Source organism: Miscanthus floridulus, chromosome 2, assembly GCF_019320115.1.
Source record: "Miscanthus floridulus cultivar M001 chromosome 2, ASM1932011v1, whole genome shotgun sequence".
Lineage (NCBI taxonomy): Eukaryota > Viridiplantae > Streptophyta > Magnoliopsida > Poales > Poaceae > Miscanthus > Miscanthus floridulus.
This window is the reverse complement of record NC_089581.1, coordinates 112134622-112153196: the sequence shown is the minus strand read 5'-3', so window position 1 is coordinate 112153196 and position 18575 is coordinate 112134622. Positions and strand designations below refer to the sequence as shown.

Sequence of the window (18575 nt, the reverse complement as noted above, 5' to 3'; positions counted from 1 at the left end):
GGAGGGAGCTTGGGACAGTGCCCTGTTCGCCGTATCGCCTCTAGTCGCTGCATGTTGTCATCGAGGTAATCATCAGTGCCTTAGATAGGAAATCGAGGGTTAGACAGGGCCGGCGTAGCCGCCCAGTGCCTGCGCCATCGGGCCGGTGCGCGCTCGGATGCCAGGGGATGTCGCCGCGGTGAAGAAGGGAAAGGATAGGGATGTAGATGAGAAATCTGTGACTCAGGGTAATAGTGCACAGGTCCATTTCATGAATAGGTTAGAGCACGGAGGCTCTTGCACATAAGAGCCAGCCACGCTCGGTTCCTCTGTGGGCCGATTGAGGTGGGCCACATCACGCGTCGCTCATGTGGGCCATGCCGATGTCTCCTTGTGTGCGCGGGCGGGGAGGCCGGTTTGGGCCGAGCCGTTGCTGGCGTGGGCCGCGAAGTAGAATTCAGTTTCATGTTTTCAGTAAATTTGTTAATGATTATTCAATTTAGTTTCAAGCTGAACTTTGATAATTCGTAGTAAATTACGTTGTTGTCCAAAAATAGCAAGACTAATTTTGTTAGGTTCACAAAAACACCATCTATCTGTTAGTGTAGTTAGTTCATAGTTAGTTGTTATGGTGATAGACTCATAAATTCTAATTAGAAAGCTTGGTATTATGTAGCTTCATATTTGCAGGAATATTTGTGGACAATTGGTGATAAATATCGACACAAAAATTTTACAGTAGTTTCCCTAGGCCATTATGTACTTGCTGTAAATTTTGTAGCCTTAGAATGAGTTGTTAGATAGAGTAGCTATTACCTTTGCTTTATCGTATATTGCATAAATTAGCATTAGGAGCAAGAATACTTGTAGTTGCTATAAGAACGAATGTCATGTTTCATACTTGTTAGTGGTGACGGTATGTAGCTTAGCCTTTAGTGAGTAGACCTCACTTAGTAGTTTAATCGATGTAATTTTATTTTAAGAATTTCTGTTGCCGTATTATTAAACGTTGCATCATTATTTCATGTAGATCATGAACTAGTAGACTTCGTGCCCATCGGTGAGCCAGAGTATGACGAGGTGATCGAAGAGTATGAGGAGGAGATCCTCGTGCAGGAGAAAGCCTAGGAGCCTGTTGGTGCTGACCCTGCTGACCCGGCGCCTGCCCAAGGCAAGCCCCGGAGCATAATCCATATTTTTATGATCACTATATATATATATATATATATATATATATATATATATGTGTGTGTGTGTGTGTGTGTGTGTGTGTGTGTATGACATGCATTTAAGTTACAGGCATTTTATGGAAACTACCTGCATAAATATATCTACCCATGAGTCCTACTAGTATAGGTCGAGTAGCTGCTATGCTCAGGATATCGGTAGTGTGAGTAACCTACCGTTACTCGCAAATAGGTGATAAAATATGATCACTCATGATAAAATGGTGGAAAGGAAATGGTGACCGGGTAGGGATATGGTTTGGGTATTGGTGGGTGTAGGGGTTGTGTCCTGCGGCCAATGGGGCATGACTGGGTTACACTTTTTCCCTATCCGTGTCGATTAAGGACTAGTCATTGCAATGGACGCTAGACTAGTCATAGATCTATTGTCCCGAGTGCATACTTGGGTATGGGCACAGGGAAGACTTGTTGCTCTCTTGTCGTGGATCCGGCTCTTTCTGGACCGACTGATTGGAGGCGGGGATGGTGGAGGTCCTTGCACCACACGGAGTCTGGGACTCAGGTGTGGGGGCTTGGAGTCCAAGTTTGGATGGGACCTGGACACCCGGGACAGGCGAGTGATGGGTTAGTCCTGCTTGTGCCTAGGGTACAAGCGGGGCATGTGTTTTGGGGCACCCAGCTAGGCACATTGGTTTGCAAATCGCCACCGAGTTGGTATGACTTGTCTTAACTCTAGCATCATAGTAAGAACTGAAAGTTGAAAGGAGAAGACATGGAACTGATTGCTCAACTCTTGCTTGAAAGTAGAACAGGTGCTTATATAGACTGGCTAGATGATAATTTAAAATGGCTTATAAAAAGACATAAATAAGGACTCACTATTAGCATTGCTTTCTGCTAAAGAAAACTAGCAAACCATAAAGCCTATCATTTTCCTTGGAGTCAGGAAATTATTCTCAATAGTCAGATAAGTCTTGCGAGTACATTATGTAGTTAGGGTTTATTTACCCCTGTTGCAGGTGATGCTTGAAGAGTAACTCTGTGTGGAGGATCCTTCTAGTGGGCTCAGACAGAATCCTCGCCCCTACCGCTAGATGTTATTTTTAAATTCCGTTGTTATCATTCCACACTCTGGTATTTTATATTGTAATAATATACTTTTTAAGAAACTCTGATGTATGAAATGAACTAGTATTGTAACTCATTCTCATTATTGGATCCTTAGGAAAAATGTGGATCTTTCGGGTTTTTCCTCGGGGTTGCCCGACGGACACCGCTTGCTGTAGCCTGCTTTCGGGGTGCTTAGTGTCTAGTGGAAGACGAGCGCCTCCGTGAGTACGCTGTTTTGAGCGGTTCTACCGCACTTATCCATTTTTTCTTATCTTTCTTTTTTTATGAATAACTTTTGCATAGCCACATGCTTCTTTTCTGCAACAAAACTTTTGAGAGATAGCAATAAGAATTTTGGAGCATTTATTTGGTGCATATCCTATCAAGAATTTTTTGGTGTTTACTCCCAGTGTAGGAGTAAAATATTTTTGGTTAGATCATGATGGAATGGCATGTTGTTGCGCCTATCCCCAGTGTAGGAGTAGTGCATATTTGGGTGGTGTGTATGTGATCTTGATTTTAAGAGCATGATAAACCTCTCATAAGAGTCAACAAAGCTTGACTAAACTCAATGCAATGCAAGCAACACATATGAGTAAAAGTTTTCCTAATCTAAATATCATATATGGCTATGGTAGGAATTCAAGCTTTGTCATGTAGGAACTCATCATGTATGATTTTTATGTTTTTCAAAAGATAAGTCTCCAAAACTTTAGTGTCACTTGGAACAAGATAAACAACAGCTCAGACCTTATCATATCATATCCGTCAATTACCTAGACTTAGATCAAGCATATGCTACCCACGAGTTTCAAGTTTAGAGTAAATTCTTATATCAAAATAGTCGTATCCAAAACTCGAGAAATTTGAAGGCTAAAAACTAGGTACTTAAAATGAATTACGACAGAGCAACTATTTATCATTTCCATTGCAAGAGATTATTCTTAGAGTCCTTTTATTTAGCTCTTAAAAATTAAACTTAAAGAAAACTTAACACACCTTTTATTTTGTTTTCAAAATTTAATGTCACACCTTAATATATATAACTAGCTAAGATAATTTTTTATTTTGCTTTTAGTTTGTTAAGCATCTTTTTATTTCTTTAGCAAATATGAAGCAAACTTAAAAATAGTAAAACCAAAAGGGAAAGATATACTTAGCTAGATATATGGGGGATGCTCCTCTCCCAAGCTGAATGTTGTCGTGGTTTTTTTAGAGTGAGTCTAATAGTAGAAGTCTTTCTCATCCATCCAGAAGTTATGTTCCTCGTGCAGCGAGTGTAGCGATAGTTCGAGAGAATGTACTTTGGATGGATGACTTTACTCTTTATCATCCTATAAAATACTCTAACAAGAACACCAAAACTCGTGGCACAGATTAGGATAAGGGATTAGCGGTTAGTCATTCAGAGATTTGTTGTCCTTAGGGGTTCAGACAGATTTCCTAATTGGCAAAGTTCTAGCAAGATGTCTATTTAATATTTTTTTTGGATTTTCTTATTTATATAATGCAGAAAGAAAATATGCATGCATGATATATATTATTATTATTATTTTATGCCACCACAATGAATACTTCCTTGAGCTTTTACACATAGAGTTTTTTTTCACATGGAGCTTAGGCTTTATGATGCAATGATTTAATGCAGTCATAAAACTTTTTATCTTACTTTTCTAAATGCAATGCTATTGTAGAAAAATGAATATGCTAAAGTGAAAAGTAATTCATGCAATACTAAAAAGTAAATATGGATAACTACCGATGTTACCTCACGGCCAGGGTTTGGATTTTTATGCCCTCCAGACAGGACTTGGCTAGAGAAAAGTTCTTCACTCTTTGGGTGCATCATCCTGTCTCAACGATGGAGACCTAGATGGCTACACATCTTGTGACTTGTCTCTAATGGTGATGTCACCTTCTCTTTCCATACCTGCTTGGTCTGTGGGCTTGACTTAGGCGGAGTATGTTCATCTTTCACAACTTCTTTAGGTTCTTCATCTTCTTTCCATTCATTCTTTGGAGGTTGATTCTTCTAGCATTGGGATGATCGATGTCTCCTCCTAGAGCGGGTCTTCTTGGGCTATTCATAAGTGGTATAACTATTGAAATAACAGCGTTCCTTTTTTCAAGGGAATTAGAAGTGGACTTGTCTAGATCCGACGTAGATGATTGCATTAGTTGTGTTGAGAAATGGTCTTCCTAATATAATAAGTGTATCATCTTCTTCTTTACCCATGTCTAGAACCATGAAGTCGGTAGGGGCAAACTGATTGTGTATTCTTACCATGACATCTTTTGCTATTCCTTCTAGAAATTGGATTAATTGGTTCACCATCTGCAATTGCATATATATAGGGAACAAAGGTTCATCACCGAATAAGTATTCATGCGTTACCTTTAACATTATTATATTGACACCTAACCCAATGTCGTAGAAGGTCTTGTGAAAAATTCTTTGTCCAATGGTATACTCGATTGTGGGTACGCCTGGGTGATCCTTCTTAGCAAGGAATGGTGAAACGAGGAGGTGATCATACTCTGATCGAAGTGTGTTGATTATGTTAACTGATTCTTCTTGAGGCTGCCTGGCCTTGTTCTTCCTCCTTCTCCTATTGTTCTTCTTTTTGGTCACTATTGCCTCTTTGGGCAGGTATGATGTCTGTGGATGTCCAGGAGATTGCAGGATGCGGTTCTTGAAAGAAAACTTCTCCTTCCTATCCTTGATTGTGAAGCAGATCTTGGCACTATTTGCATAAATGATGGCTTTTTAGTGCTTAGGAAAGGTTGACCCAAAATAATGGGCGCCCTTACATCTCCACCTATTTTTGGAACCACAAAGTCTACAGGAACATATGATTGTCCCACTCGAACAATGACATCTTCAAGAACTCCCTTAGGGTAACAGAGTGACTGCTCTATAAGCTGTAAATGCATGTTTGTGTACAACAAAGTATCTCCATTAATTTGATCATAAATTACTTTAGGCATGATGTTGACACTTGCTCCAAAGTCATAGACAACTTCTTAAAAAATGTGAGGTCCAATGGCGATGAGGATGACAGATCTCCCTAGATCGCTCTTCTTTTCTAGCAAGGTATAGTCTATCTACCTTCCCGTCGATAGTTGTATACAATAATATGCTGCATTTTGAATATCGACAAGATTTATAGTTTCTAGATCTTCCGATTGCCCTAGAATCTTACCTTTGTTGGACAAAGGAATAGCAGCTGTTAGCTGAGCTATTTGTTATTCTATCATTTTATTAAAGCTATGCTGGTTCTTAATGGTAGAAGCAAACCTATCCATTCTATTATTTATGTTCTCTAGAATTTTATCATTGGTAGATACCTTTCTAGATAATCCCTCCATAAGTTTGGATTGGCCAGTAATTAATTCTCTCAAGGGTGGTTGATTGAAATTATTAAAATTATTACCTTGATAGTTACCTTGGTAGTTTGGTCTCTGTTGCTGGTTCCATTCTTGATTCTATTGAGGATGAAAGTAGTTGCTGTTGTTGACAAAGTTCACATCCTCTTGGGTTTCAGGACAGCTGTTCCCTGAATGCCCAGTATTTCCACACTCTTCACATGTCATGCGAGAATCATGAATGTGCATGACTTCTTGCTTCTCATTGGCTCGATCTTCAATCTTCTTCATCAGCAGGTCTATCTTGGCAGACAACATGTCTACCTCCTTGAGTTGATGCATACCTACACCTCTCTTGCAGGTCTGAAAACATTCTTTATTCCAACCTTAGTTGAAGGCCATCTTCTCCATAAGAACTGTTGCAGCTAGTATGGTGAGTGACACAAATGCACCTCCAGCAGCAGCATCTATAGTCTCATGGGTACTGTTGGTCAACCCATGGTAGAAAGTATGCGTGAGTAGCCAATTCTCCATCCCATGATGAGGACATTCCACAATGTAATCTTAAAAGCATTCCCATGCCTCAGACAGATTCATCATATTGTTGTTGAAAGCTTAAAATTCTCCCACGCAGAACATTGGTCTTGCCTATGGGAAAGAACTTTGTTAGGAAGGTAGTGGAGCAATTATCACATGTAGTATTTCTATCTTTGTTGGCGTAGAACCATTGCTTTGCCTTCCCCAAGAGTGAGAATGGGAAGAGGTGAAGTAATATGGCATCTTGGGTTACTCCTTTGATGGTGAAAGTGCTACAGATCTCCAGAAAGTGTTGGAGCTGTGCACTCGCATCTTCATGTGCCTTTCCACAAAACTAGCTTGCTTGCACCATGTTGATGAGGGCTAGCTTGAGCTCGAATCCATTATCTTCAACATTGACTGTTGGTCCAGTATGGATGTTGGCCGTAGTTGGAGCAGAGAATTCACAGAGAGTCCTGTTAGCCATAGCTTCAAATTTAGGTGTTAAGCTTCACCTTATATGGTTGTCTTCGAACTCTAAAGCTAAAACTTTCTTGAGTTTAGCTCTAATCCTCCTAATTAATGCTTCTAGATCTTCAACGTAATTTGTCAGAAGGTCAAAACCGGTCATACATTACCATACATAAGATACACAAGTAGACAAAACAAGGGTAAGACTATTTGAGCAGAGGTTAATGGTTTTCCTTGATCACATCAATAAGAATAAGTTTATCAATACTTTCTTTGCCTAGCTACCTTCCCCGACAACGACGCTAGAAATGCTTGTTGGTATTTATTGATGTGTCACTAGTTTAGTAGCCACCTATTATAAACCTATATCTCCTAACATTACTTTACTAGGTTGTCATCCCTAGTGATGATGCCAGAGATGCTTGTTGGTACTACATAGCATTAGTACTAGAATGATACTAAATATTTCTTTATTAATTTATGTGACTAGGAAGAATATATAAATATATGAATGAAAAGGATCTATAAGCGCACAGATAATTATACCATTGTAGCACTTCACCCGGGAGTATTCCAGGTATTGTTATTTATATTTTTACCATAGGAAAGGTCTAGCATGGACATGTATTGATAACTTATACTACTGATAGAGAAGTAAACCATAACCAATATTCTACTCATAACAGGGGTAAGTCATAGGATAAGATATATATATGATAAGTATTGATCATCAATAATGATAAATCACTCAGAGTACTCCTTTCGATGGCATTAGCATGGTCAGGTAGAATATTAGAGGAATAATTTCTAAGTCATTCTTAATTACAAGTCAAAGCATACATTGATTAGTGCAATTACACCTAGTAGTCATGGCTAAGATTATCTTTATATCTACACATAAGGGATATTACTAAGGAAGATTAAGAATAGAGCTTATTCTTCCTTCGTAACCGGACCCTACTTGCACCTATATTCGGGGAGTGGACTACAAAGGACTCAACAAGAGTGTCACATCCATGATCTACCACATTACCCAAAATATAGGGTGTATCCGTAGGTAAACAACATATAAGCACCACGCTTAAACAATGTCGACCACCCACCTCATGTACTTTAGAGTGAGCGCTATACGAACTTATGCATAAATATAATGATAAACTAGCTATACTTAGTATATAATCAAAGTAGACATTGAACATTATAATGAAGAACATGAATAAGATGAATACTAATATTGTCATAACAATTGTAACTAGCATATAAAAATAATGGAGGTACAAAAGAGAGGGGGTACAAAGATTATACCAAACCACGCTCTTGACATGATTGGGATTCCAAGCGAAGCCTACTTGCCACCCTCTAGACCTAGCCTAACTAGCTATGCCCTAGAATATGGTGGAGCTCTAAGGATAGCTAGGGTTTCTGTCTTCTCAAATGACTTTTGCAGTATGCCTCAGGGGGGTGGCAGGGACTGGTATATATAGGCCGGAGCGTCCGATGTGATCCCTTGGATCAAACCGACTTAAAGGATGGCGTAGATGTAACCTAGGAGGTGGTAGAGAACCGACATAACAACAGGGGTTGACAGGTGGGCCCCAAGGGCTAGCAGCATCTCACCCTCCATTTTAGTGTGGAGTCCTCTTGAGTCTTCTAGAACCTTCTAGTGTCCATTTTGTTGTAGATAAGAGCAATTAAATCTGACATGTTGGTCCACCTTGATGGTTTTCTAGATAAACCCTATAGAAAATACAGATTCACCAAAACTTATGGAATTTGTTAGTTTAAACCCCTAGACCTTCGTTGGTGATTATATTTATGCCCTTATGTATATTATATTGGCGGTTTATAATGGTTGTTAACTGCGGTCAACAGTCATCGGTGTGCCCACCATGGCCTCATTGACCTGGGCGAGCGCACCTCCCTCTCACTGGTGCATGGGCTAGACCGGTGGCCTCATCATCCTAGGTGAGGGTGCCTCCGCCTCACTGGCATGTGCACTGCGCCCATAGCCTCATTGACCTAGGTGTGAGGCCACACTCGCTTCCTCATTGACCTGAGCAAGAGTGCCCCCCATTGTCGCTGTGGGCGCGGCCTCATTGACCTAGGTGAGCGCGCCTCTGAAAGCTCCAGTTTGGTTTTGGTGAATTGATGAAACCCTAAGTGCTAACCTAGTTCATCAAGTGATCATGAAATAGGTAGCACACTTCAAGTAGAGAAGCAAATGAAGATCATAACATGATAATGGTTATAGCATGGAGATGATCAAGGGCTTAAACTTGAAGAGAAGAAAGAGAAAAACAAAAAGCTCAAGGCAAAGGTATAACTTGTAGGAGCTATTTTGTTTTGGTGATCAAGACACTTAGAGAGTGTGATCACATTTAGGTTTGATAGCTGTACTATTAAGAGGGGTGAAACTCGTATCGGAATGCGGTTATCAAAGTGCCACTAGATGCTCTAACTCATTGCATATGCATTTAGGATCTAGTGGAGTGCTAACACCCTTGATAATATTTGTGAAAATATGCTAACACATGTGCACAAGGTGTTTGCAGGGTTGAGATGGGATTCAGCGCTTTCGGGAAAATGAAATGCCTATTTTCTATTATGTCGGATGCAAATTCTTGTTGGTTGGCACATTGGAGCAAGGGTGGAGAAGATAGAAGTGAGAACGGAGCTGATGCCAGCGTCGGTCCAGTGACTAGACGTTGAATCCAGAAGCACCGGACGCTGACTGCCTGTGTCCGGTCGCGTTGACTATCGGTACAGTGGCTAGGGTTTACCATCGGACGCTGGGCGGTGTCCGGTCGAGGTGGACTGGACACGTCCGGTCGAGGAAAACCAGGTTTCGACCCTTACTGTACTCGACCAGACGCTGAGGTTCCAGCGTCCGGTCAGTATTAACCGGAGCATTCGGTCAGCGTCATAGCCGTTGGAATCTGACGAACAATGTTTGAAGGCGATGACACGTGGCGTCCATCTGTGGACCGGACGCTGAGTCCAGGGTCCGGTCAAGTGGACTGGAGCATCCGATCAGAGCGCAGAGTACCCAGTGAAGGGGTACAACGGCTCTATTTCATGGGGGCTTCTATTTAAGCCCCATGGCCAGCTGTGGCTCACATCTTTGGCCATTTTCATTGACATAGCAACCTTGTGAGCTAAGCAAAAGTCCTCCCACTCATCTACATCATTGATTCATCATCATAGTGAGATTGGGAGTGATCCAAGTGCATTGCTTGAGTGATTGCATCTAGAGGCACTTGGTGTTCGTGTTTCGCTACGGATTTCGCTTGTTACTCTTGGTGGTTGCCGCCACCTAGATGGCTTGGAGCAGTGAGGATCGTCGAGCGGAGGTGGTGATTGTCTCCGGCTTCGATCGTGGTGATTGTGAGGGGTTCTTGACCTTTCCCCGGCGGAGCACCAAAAGGTACTCTAGTGGATTGCTTGTGGCTTGTGTGATCCTCATCTTGTGTTGGTTGTGCGGCACCCTATTGAGGGTTTGGCGTGTGAAGCCAATTAGCGCATGAACCTCCAAGTGAGTGAATCACCACAACGAGGACTAGCTTGCCGGCAAGCAAGTGAACCTCGGTAAAAATCATTGTGTTCATCATTGATTCCGAGGTGATTGGTCATCATTGTTATTCATCTTCGTGATTGATTGGTTCATTCATCTACACGGTGGTATAACCCTCTTGATCACTCTCTTTACTTTACCGCAAACTAGTTGACAAGCTCTTTAGTGTAGCTAGTTATGAGAGCTTGCATGCTTGGTTGGTGTGGCTCTTTAGTTAGCCTTTGAGAGCACACTAACATAGGGTAGTGTCATTGCTCTTGTGTGAATTGACACTATCTAAACTAGAATTGTGGTAGGTGACTTGCATTTTGAGTAGGCTAGCGCAACACTTACTCTGCCTCATAATTGTCTAACCCTTTGGTTAAGTGTTATTGTAGAAATTTTTATTAGGCTATTCACCCCCCTCTAGCCATTAGGACCTTTCAGCCTCCCCCTCGATGACGCATGGGTTGTGCCCACCTCGCCGACCCCTAGTGCTTGGACGAGCGCTCCTCCATGCTAGCGTGTGAGCCTCTTCCCAGCGTGGTAGCATCTCTAGCTTGAGGCTATGCCAGCCCTCGTCGGTGGCAGACAAGAGGAGGTGGGGCAATGATGGAGAAGAAGGGGAGGGTGGACCACCGATGGAGAAACAGGAGGGAGGGTGCCGAATCACGGCAAAGGAGTGAAGGCATCAGATCCCATCATTAGAGAAGAGGAGGGGGTTGCACCGGATGGTGGAGGTAGAGATGGACACCACCTTGGGGGTGGGGATGGATGCTAGTGGTGGGGATGAAGATGGGCACCAGGAAGGACGAGCAGAGGAGATGGGAGAGGACAAGTGGATAAGACGGAGGAGGTGGGACCCACCACTGGAGGCTAAAACACCACTCTTTTTTGGGACACTGAACTCAATCCTAGAATGTCACTTTTTTTATACAAAAGGAGTATTTTTCTATGATTGGTTTTTTTACTGGTAGCTAGATTAAAAATTATATATACTCCTTCTATCCTTGAATAATAGATTACTAGTTCAAGAGTTTGTCTATAAATAAATCAATCTCTACGATGTTAAATGGTTCACTAGCTCATTTATTTTCCTCAAAGTCTCCTCGTATTTACTGCACTGCCCTCCATCTCCCAATCCAATGTTGAGTTTGTGCATTTGAATGTGTGTAGCAAATGCTACAATTACTATGATATTAGAACAATCACCTATCAGTGTGCAATAACTTTAGTTAATTAAGGGTAGTATGCTCTTTTCTTTGTCATACTAGTCTGTCGTAAACTTGCTAGAAATCTATTTATTTAGATAGAGAGAGTAATTTACATCACATATTTTGATAAGCTGTATTTACGCAGTGAGAAGATAGAATCATAGTTGCTTAGTTAGAAAAAAAATACTTTATTTGTTTTCTTTTTGCTATGTATATGCTTAGGTGAAATCTAAAGTTTCTAAACAAGAAACATGCTCAAAATTAAGTTTCAATTTGAAAGTAAATTTAGAATCATTAAACTTGTTTCCAATTATTTTAGATTTATTTTTAAATTTAAACTTAATTTTTTAGCATGTGCTTTGTTAACAAACTTTGGGTTTCACATATGCATATATATAGAAATAAATAGATGACAAAATACTACTTTTTCAATCATGAATTTAGATGTTTTTTTTATTTTTTAGAGATTATTTTAGGTCTAATGAACTTACTCAAAAACTTAAATATAGAAATACATAAGAAATTTTAATTGAAAACAACTAGGAAATACTCCCTCGGTCCCAAAAATATAATATTAGTCTCAATTCTTGAGATGTTAAATATTTTTAACTTTGATCAAATACATATAGAAATACTAAAACTTATGGTGTATCTATTTTTCCTTTTCCTATTTTTGATAGTTACATCAAAAAATAATTCATAACTTTTGCACATAAAGTCAGATGGAGACGAACTTTATCTTAAAATTGTAGCTATTGAAAGGTCCTAAATGGCTAGAAAGGGTGAATAGTCTAATTAAAAATCTATAAATTCACTAGAGAGAATTGTTAGACAACAATAAGGCGATATAGCAGTTTTGCTCTAGCTCTACAAAGGTGAAATGCAAGCCACCTACCACAAGCTAGTTGCTATGATCTCTATGTCACACAAACTAGTTAACTAGCTAAGTTGCTACTACTACAACTAGTGAACTAGTGAAGAAACTAATTATTACAACTAATTACAGCTAGCAAAACTAGCAATAAGCTCTACACAAGATAAGAACTAATAATGTAAAGAGCAAGTGTAGGAGATGATATATGTAGCCGGCAAGAGACAAATCAATCGCAAGAACACCAAGTAGACACAATGATTTATCCCCCATGTTCAATTGCTTGCTGGCAATCTACGTCCTCATTGTGAAGACACACTCACTTGGTGGCTCACTGCGCTAATAGGAATCACATGCCTAGCCCAACACTTGGGCATCGTAAGTAACCAAAACAAGAGAGGATACTCAATGTCACGAGCAATCCACTAGAGTTGTCTTTTGCGAATCTCTCGACAAGGAAGGCACAAGAACCCTCACAAATCACCAATCAGAGCTAGAGACAATCACCACCCTCCGCTCAATGATCACCGCTGCTCCAAGCCACCAAGGTGGTGGCAATGCAACCACCAAGAGTGACAAGAATTCCCATAGCTCACACGATCTCTAGTGCCACTAGATGCTCAAACTCTAAGCAAATGCATCTAGGATCACTCCCAATCTCACTTGGACTATGAATCAATGAAGGAGATGAGTGGGAGATGTTTGGCTTAGCTCACAAGGATGTATCACTAATGAAAATATCCAACAGGGTGAACCCAAATCGGTCAACACATATTTATAGAGGCCCCAAGCCTCAAGGAGTCATTGGCCACTGTTGATATTTCTTAGCGTCACTACTAAGAATAGAGTTTTAAATCTAGTCCCTAGCAACAACGCTAGAAATGCTTGTTGGTATTTATTAACATGTCACTTGTTTTTAAATAGCCACCTATTATAAACCTATATCTCCTAATTTTACTAGGTTGTCATCCCTAGTGATGATATCAGAGATACTTGTTGGTACTACATAGTATTACTACTAGAATAATACTAAACAGTTCTTTATTAATTATGTGACTAGGAAGAATAAATAAATATATGAATGAAAAGGATCTGCAAGCGCACAGATAATATACCATTGTAGCATTTTACCAGAGAGTATTCTTGGTATTGTTATTTATATTTTTACCATAGGGAAGGTCTAGCATGGACATATATTGATAACTTATATTATTGAAAGAGAAGTAAACCATAATCAATATTCTACTCATAATAGGAGTAAGTTATAGGATAAGATATATATATGATGAGTATTGATCAATGATAATGATAAATCACTCAAAGTACTCCTTTCTATGGCATTAGCATGGTCAGGTAGAATATTAGAGCAATAATTCCTAAGTTATTCTTAATTATAAGTCAAAGTATACATTGATTAGTGCAATTATACATACTAATCATTGCTAAGATCATCGTCATATCTACACATAAGGGATATTACTAAGGAAGATTAAAAACAGAGCTTGCTCTTCCTTCGTAACCTGAACTCTACGTGCGCCTATATTCGGGGAGTGGACTACAAAGGACTCAATGGGAGTGTCACATCCGCGATCTACCACATGACCCAGAATATAGGGTGTATCCGTAGGTAAACAATGTATAAGCACCACTGCTTACAAAATGTTGACCACCCACCCATGGATCCTTAGAGTGAGCGCTATACAAACTTATGCATGAACATAATGATAATCCAACTATACTAAGCATATAATAAAAGTAGACCATGAACATTATAACAAAAAATATGAATAAAATGAATACTGATATTGTCATAACAATTGTAACTAGCATATAAAAATAATAGAGATACAAGGAGAGAGGGGTACAAAGGTTATACCAAACCACGTTCTTGATAAGATCGGGAATCCAAGCGAAGCCTGCTTGCCTCCCTCTAGACCTAGCCTAACTAGCTATGCCCTAGAATATGGTGGAGCTCTAAGGTTGATTAGGGTTTCTATCTTCTCAAATGACTTATGCCATCCTCAGGGGGGTAGGGGCTGATATATATAGGCTAGAGCGTCCAATTTGAGCCCTTGGATCAAACTAACTTAAAGGATGACATAGATACAATCTAGGAGGCGGTGGAGAACCGACATAACAACGAGGGGCTGATAGGTGGGCCCTAGGGGCCGAGAGGCTTACAAGCAGCCCCACCTGGTGGCATCTCGGCCTCCACTTCGGTGTGGAGTCCTCCTGAGTCTTCTAGAGTCTTTTGGTGTCTGTTTTGCTGCGGATAAGCACAACTAAATCTGACATGTTAGTTCACCTTGATGGTTTTTTGGATAAACCCTGTAGAAAATATAGATTCACTAAAACTCATAGAATTTGTTAGTTTAAACCCCTAAACCTTCATTGGTGATTATATTTATGCCCTTATATATGTTATATTGATGGTTTATATCGGTGGTTAACTACCATCAACAGCCACCCTCACTGTAGCTTTGTGGGAGCATCGGACACTACACTGTTCACATCGGACAAAAGTCTACAGTGACCAGCGTATCGCCTGATGACACATGTACTAGCTATTTGAATATAGCTATTGGTGCCCAGCAGCTAGCTCCACGCCCAGTTGTCCGATGTCACATGGGACAAAATGTCACCCAGTGTCTGATGCATTCCAGGGAGCATCCAGAGCTGCTCCAAACACATCAAACACGTCCGATGGTTCACGTCAAACAAAGCCCCAATGTCCGACGCACAAGTGAAACACATGCCCCTTGCGTGAACAGTGACATCGGACACTCCTTAGTCACATCGAACAAATGATGTCATTTGTTTGATGTCTTCGCTGAAAGTTGTCCAAAGAATTATTTCTTGAGACAGATAGTGCCCAAAACACATCAGACACAAACTTGTTTGTCTAATGTCTACAGTGACATCATTCGATGCACTCTATTGTCGCATGAGCACCTAAGGTTAGCCATCAGACACAAAGACCATTTGTTTGATGCCAGCGCCAACAGCGTCGGATGTACCCTAGAGCTACTCCAAATCTTCCAATACTTCAACCCTTATGCAAATGTGTTAACTCCATAATGTTTTCAACACTTATGTACGTGAGTTAGCATTTTTCACAAATATTTTCAAGGGTTGTTAGCACTCACTAGGTCCTATTGCAAATACATGGAGTCAATTCACCTAGTTGCACTAAGTAACCGTATTCACCATGAGAGTTCCCCTCTTAATAGAATGGCTATCTATCCTAAACATGGTCACATTGCACCTTGACCGACAAAACAAAATGGTCCTAGCATTTATACCTTTGCCTTGACCACCATTTTGTTTTTCTCTTTCTTATTTTCCAAGTAGGAGCACTAGATCACCATCTTTTGGCCATCTCCATCACTTGAATGCCATCTAGCTCCATCACTTAGACTTGGACCAACCTATCTCATAATCACACTTAGACATAGGGTTAGTCCAATAGGTTTAATCAATTAGCTAAAACCAAACTAGGGCTTTCAGCTATCAACACAATTTACGACTTTGTGGTAGAGAAGGTTTTGATTTGAAACTATTTAGAGTCCCAAAATATTATTTTTAAGTTATTGATTTTTAATTTAAAATTGAAAACAACCTCAAATGTTAGACATGGTCTATACCAAAGTTCTAGTTATCAATATAGTCTAGAACTTTGTCCTTGAAAAGTTGTTTAGCATTCCAAATATGTGTTTTAAGAACTTTCATTTTCAAATTCAAAATTTAAAAATTTCAAACTATCTAGAATGTTCATATGGTTAATACCGAAGTTGTAGAGGCTAGCCTAATTTATGAGTTTGTTGTTGACAAGTTTTTTATATGAAGTTATTTAGGTTGTCAAATATTTGTTTTACATTCACATATTTTGATATTTAAATTTTTAATATTTTCAAACAATATTGGACGGAGACACTTCCTAGACCGAAGATGTACTATTTGAGTAGATTTAAAACCTTATAATCAAAACTTTTTTCATTTAAGTTCATTTAGTAGCTAAAATATTCAATACACGATTATAAAATGTTTATACATAACGATAGCATCCTATATATAATCTTAAATGAGTGTGTAGTATAGTAATATGGATGTGTTCTGTAAGTTGAAGGTTGAGGATTCGAGCCTTGAGAAAAACTATTCATATTTTTGTGGTTTTTTTATGTTTGTTGTAAATGACATGGTGGACCAACAAATACGTAGCATGATGGGCCTGACAAGGTAGGCCTACAATTACATGTGGCACTAGTTTAGATCATTTTTCTAATTTTTTGAAGTTGCTTAAAAATAATTTGTGACTTTTCTATATGAAGTTGAATGAAGACAAACTTTATACTAAAATTATAGCTATCCGCGCAATCTATGACTTTTTAGTTGAAAAGATTTTGATTTGAAACCATTTAGTGTCCCAAATATTGTTTTAAGTTCACATATTTGAAAATTTAAGTTTTTAAACAACCTAGAATGTTCATGTGGTTCATACTAAATTTAGAGGCCGACCTAGTCCCATTATTCTGTTGTTGATAAGTTTTTATTTGAAGTTGTTTGGAGTCATGAATATTTATTTAAATTCATATATTTTGAGATTCAAGTATTTGATATTTCCAAATAATCTCGGATCGAGACACATCCTATACAAAAGTTGTACTACTGATTTAAAACTTTTATAGCTAAAACATTTTTATTGAGTTTATTTAGTAGTCAAAATTTCCAATATAATATTACAAAATGCTCATACAAAAAGATAGCATCATATATATACATACTCAAAAGTGAGTGTGTATTGAAGTGGTTGCGAGACATTGTGTGAGTTAAACATTGTGATTTAAGTATTGAGAGACACTTAAATTTTTGTGTTTTTTGAGTTTTTCTAGAAACCATTATTAAGAAAGATAGACATTTTAACACTTTTGTCTTCTAAATGGTTTAATGATGAACATGTGTTCATTATAGTTCGAAAATAGAGCATCACATATGAGTGATTGGTTTAGTGTCGAAGTCGTGTTCTTTACGGTTTGAAAATAAAGCATCATAGATATGCGAGTGGCGTGTGTGATCTATGACGATACCATGTGGTGTTCAATGATAATATTTGTGGTGACATCATAGTTCGTCACAAATAGTCAGCACCCAAGGCCCATCACTAATGACCCATGGTGAAACCAAAACTTTTGTCATAACTATGCACTATTTCATGACATGATTTTAATTTGTGAGTAAAAATTTGTCACACATATGGTCATTTCTACTATGATAAGTGTGCTTCCTTTTGATGAACCACGGCTAGTATACCTTGAGTCTAAAGTTGTTTGTTTTTTTGTTAAATTGAGGAAACTTTTTTGAATAAGTAGGTTTATGTGTAACATGGACATTAATTAAGTACATTCACATTTAAATCTATATATGTTATATTTAGTAATATCATTGCATGGACATATTCCTTTCGAAGATAAACATAATTATTCCACTTATTGATTTCTACTATTGGTTTGTGAGCTCGTTGAACCCAAGGTGAAATGAAAGTGCAAATATATGAGGATAAAATGGTTTTTAAATATTTAAGATACTAAGTTACTGAGGTTAACTCTAATTCTTGCTCTTTTGTGTCAACTAATTATTATGAACACATATAGCCTTTAATAGAAGGGAGAATTATCTATTTGGCACTGAAACAAACCAGTCTTCCACATTTGGCACTAAAAATTCGAGCTTTCTTATCTGGCACCAAGTTGAAATTTTCTTCCCTAGATGACACTACCATCCATTTAGACCAGTAACAATGTTAAGTGCCTCATAAAATGACATGAATGCCCTTGTTCATAGTAGAAGCAGCGATGCCAAATAGGAAAAGAATAAATGGACTAGTTATCAAATAAGAAAATCATAAATATCACAAATATACTTGGAACTAAAACATGGGATTTTCATAATCGAAAACTACAAATAAATAATCAATAAATTTCAAATATTATGTTATTCACTAATCCACATGTAAATAACAATTTTAGAAAGAGGAACTTATTATTTAAAAAGGTTTTGCATATAAAAAAATTAATTAAAATACATGTTTCATAGCTACAAAGCTTGGACATGGACATGTCACAATTGATACAATAATTGTCTTTAGGAAAGAAAAACAAAAATCATAGCTACAATAATTTTGATACAATAGAAACCACCATTGGTCGGTCCTGAACCAAAAAAGAAAATGAAAATGAAAATATACATAGTCCCCTCCCATACGCGGACACACTCTAGGCGACATAGAGGTGCTCTCTAGATCCACCGGCAACGGG

The 18575-nt window shown here is 38.8% G+C and overlaps 1 non-coding gene across 1 annotated transcript; it reads left to right on the top strand.

The window, feature by feature from the left end:
* The first annotated feature begins 6174 nt into the window (after nucleotides 1–6174).
* LOC136540958 (small nucleolar RNA R71) lies at nucleotides 6175–6279 on the top strand. The gene has a single exon (XR_010780075.1). It is a non-coding gene; the product is annotated as a small nucleolar RNA R71 (small nucleolar RNA).
* Nucleotides 6280–18575: the final 12296 nt, after the last annotated feature.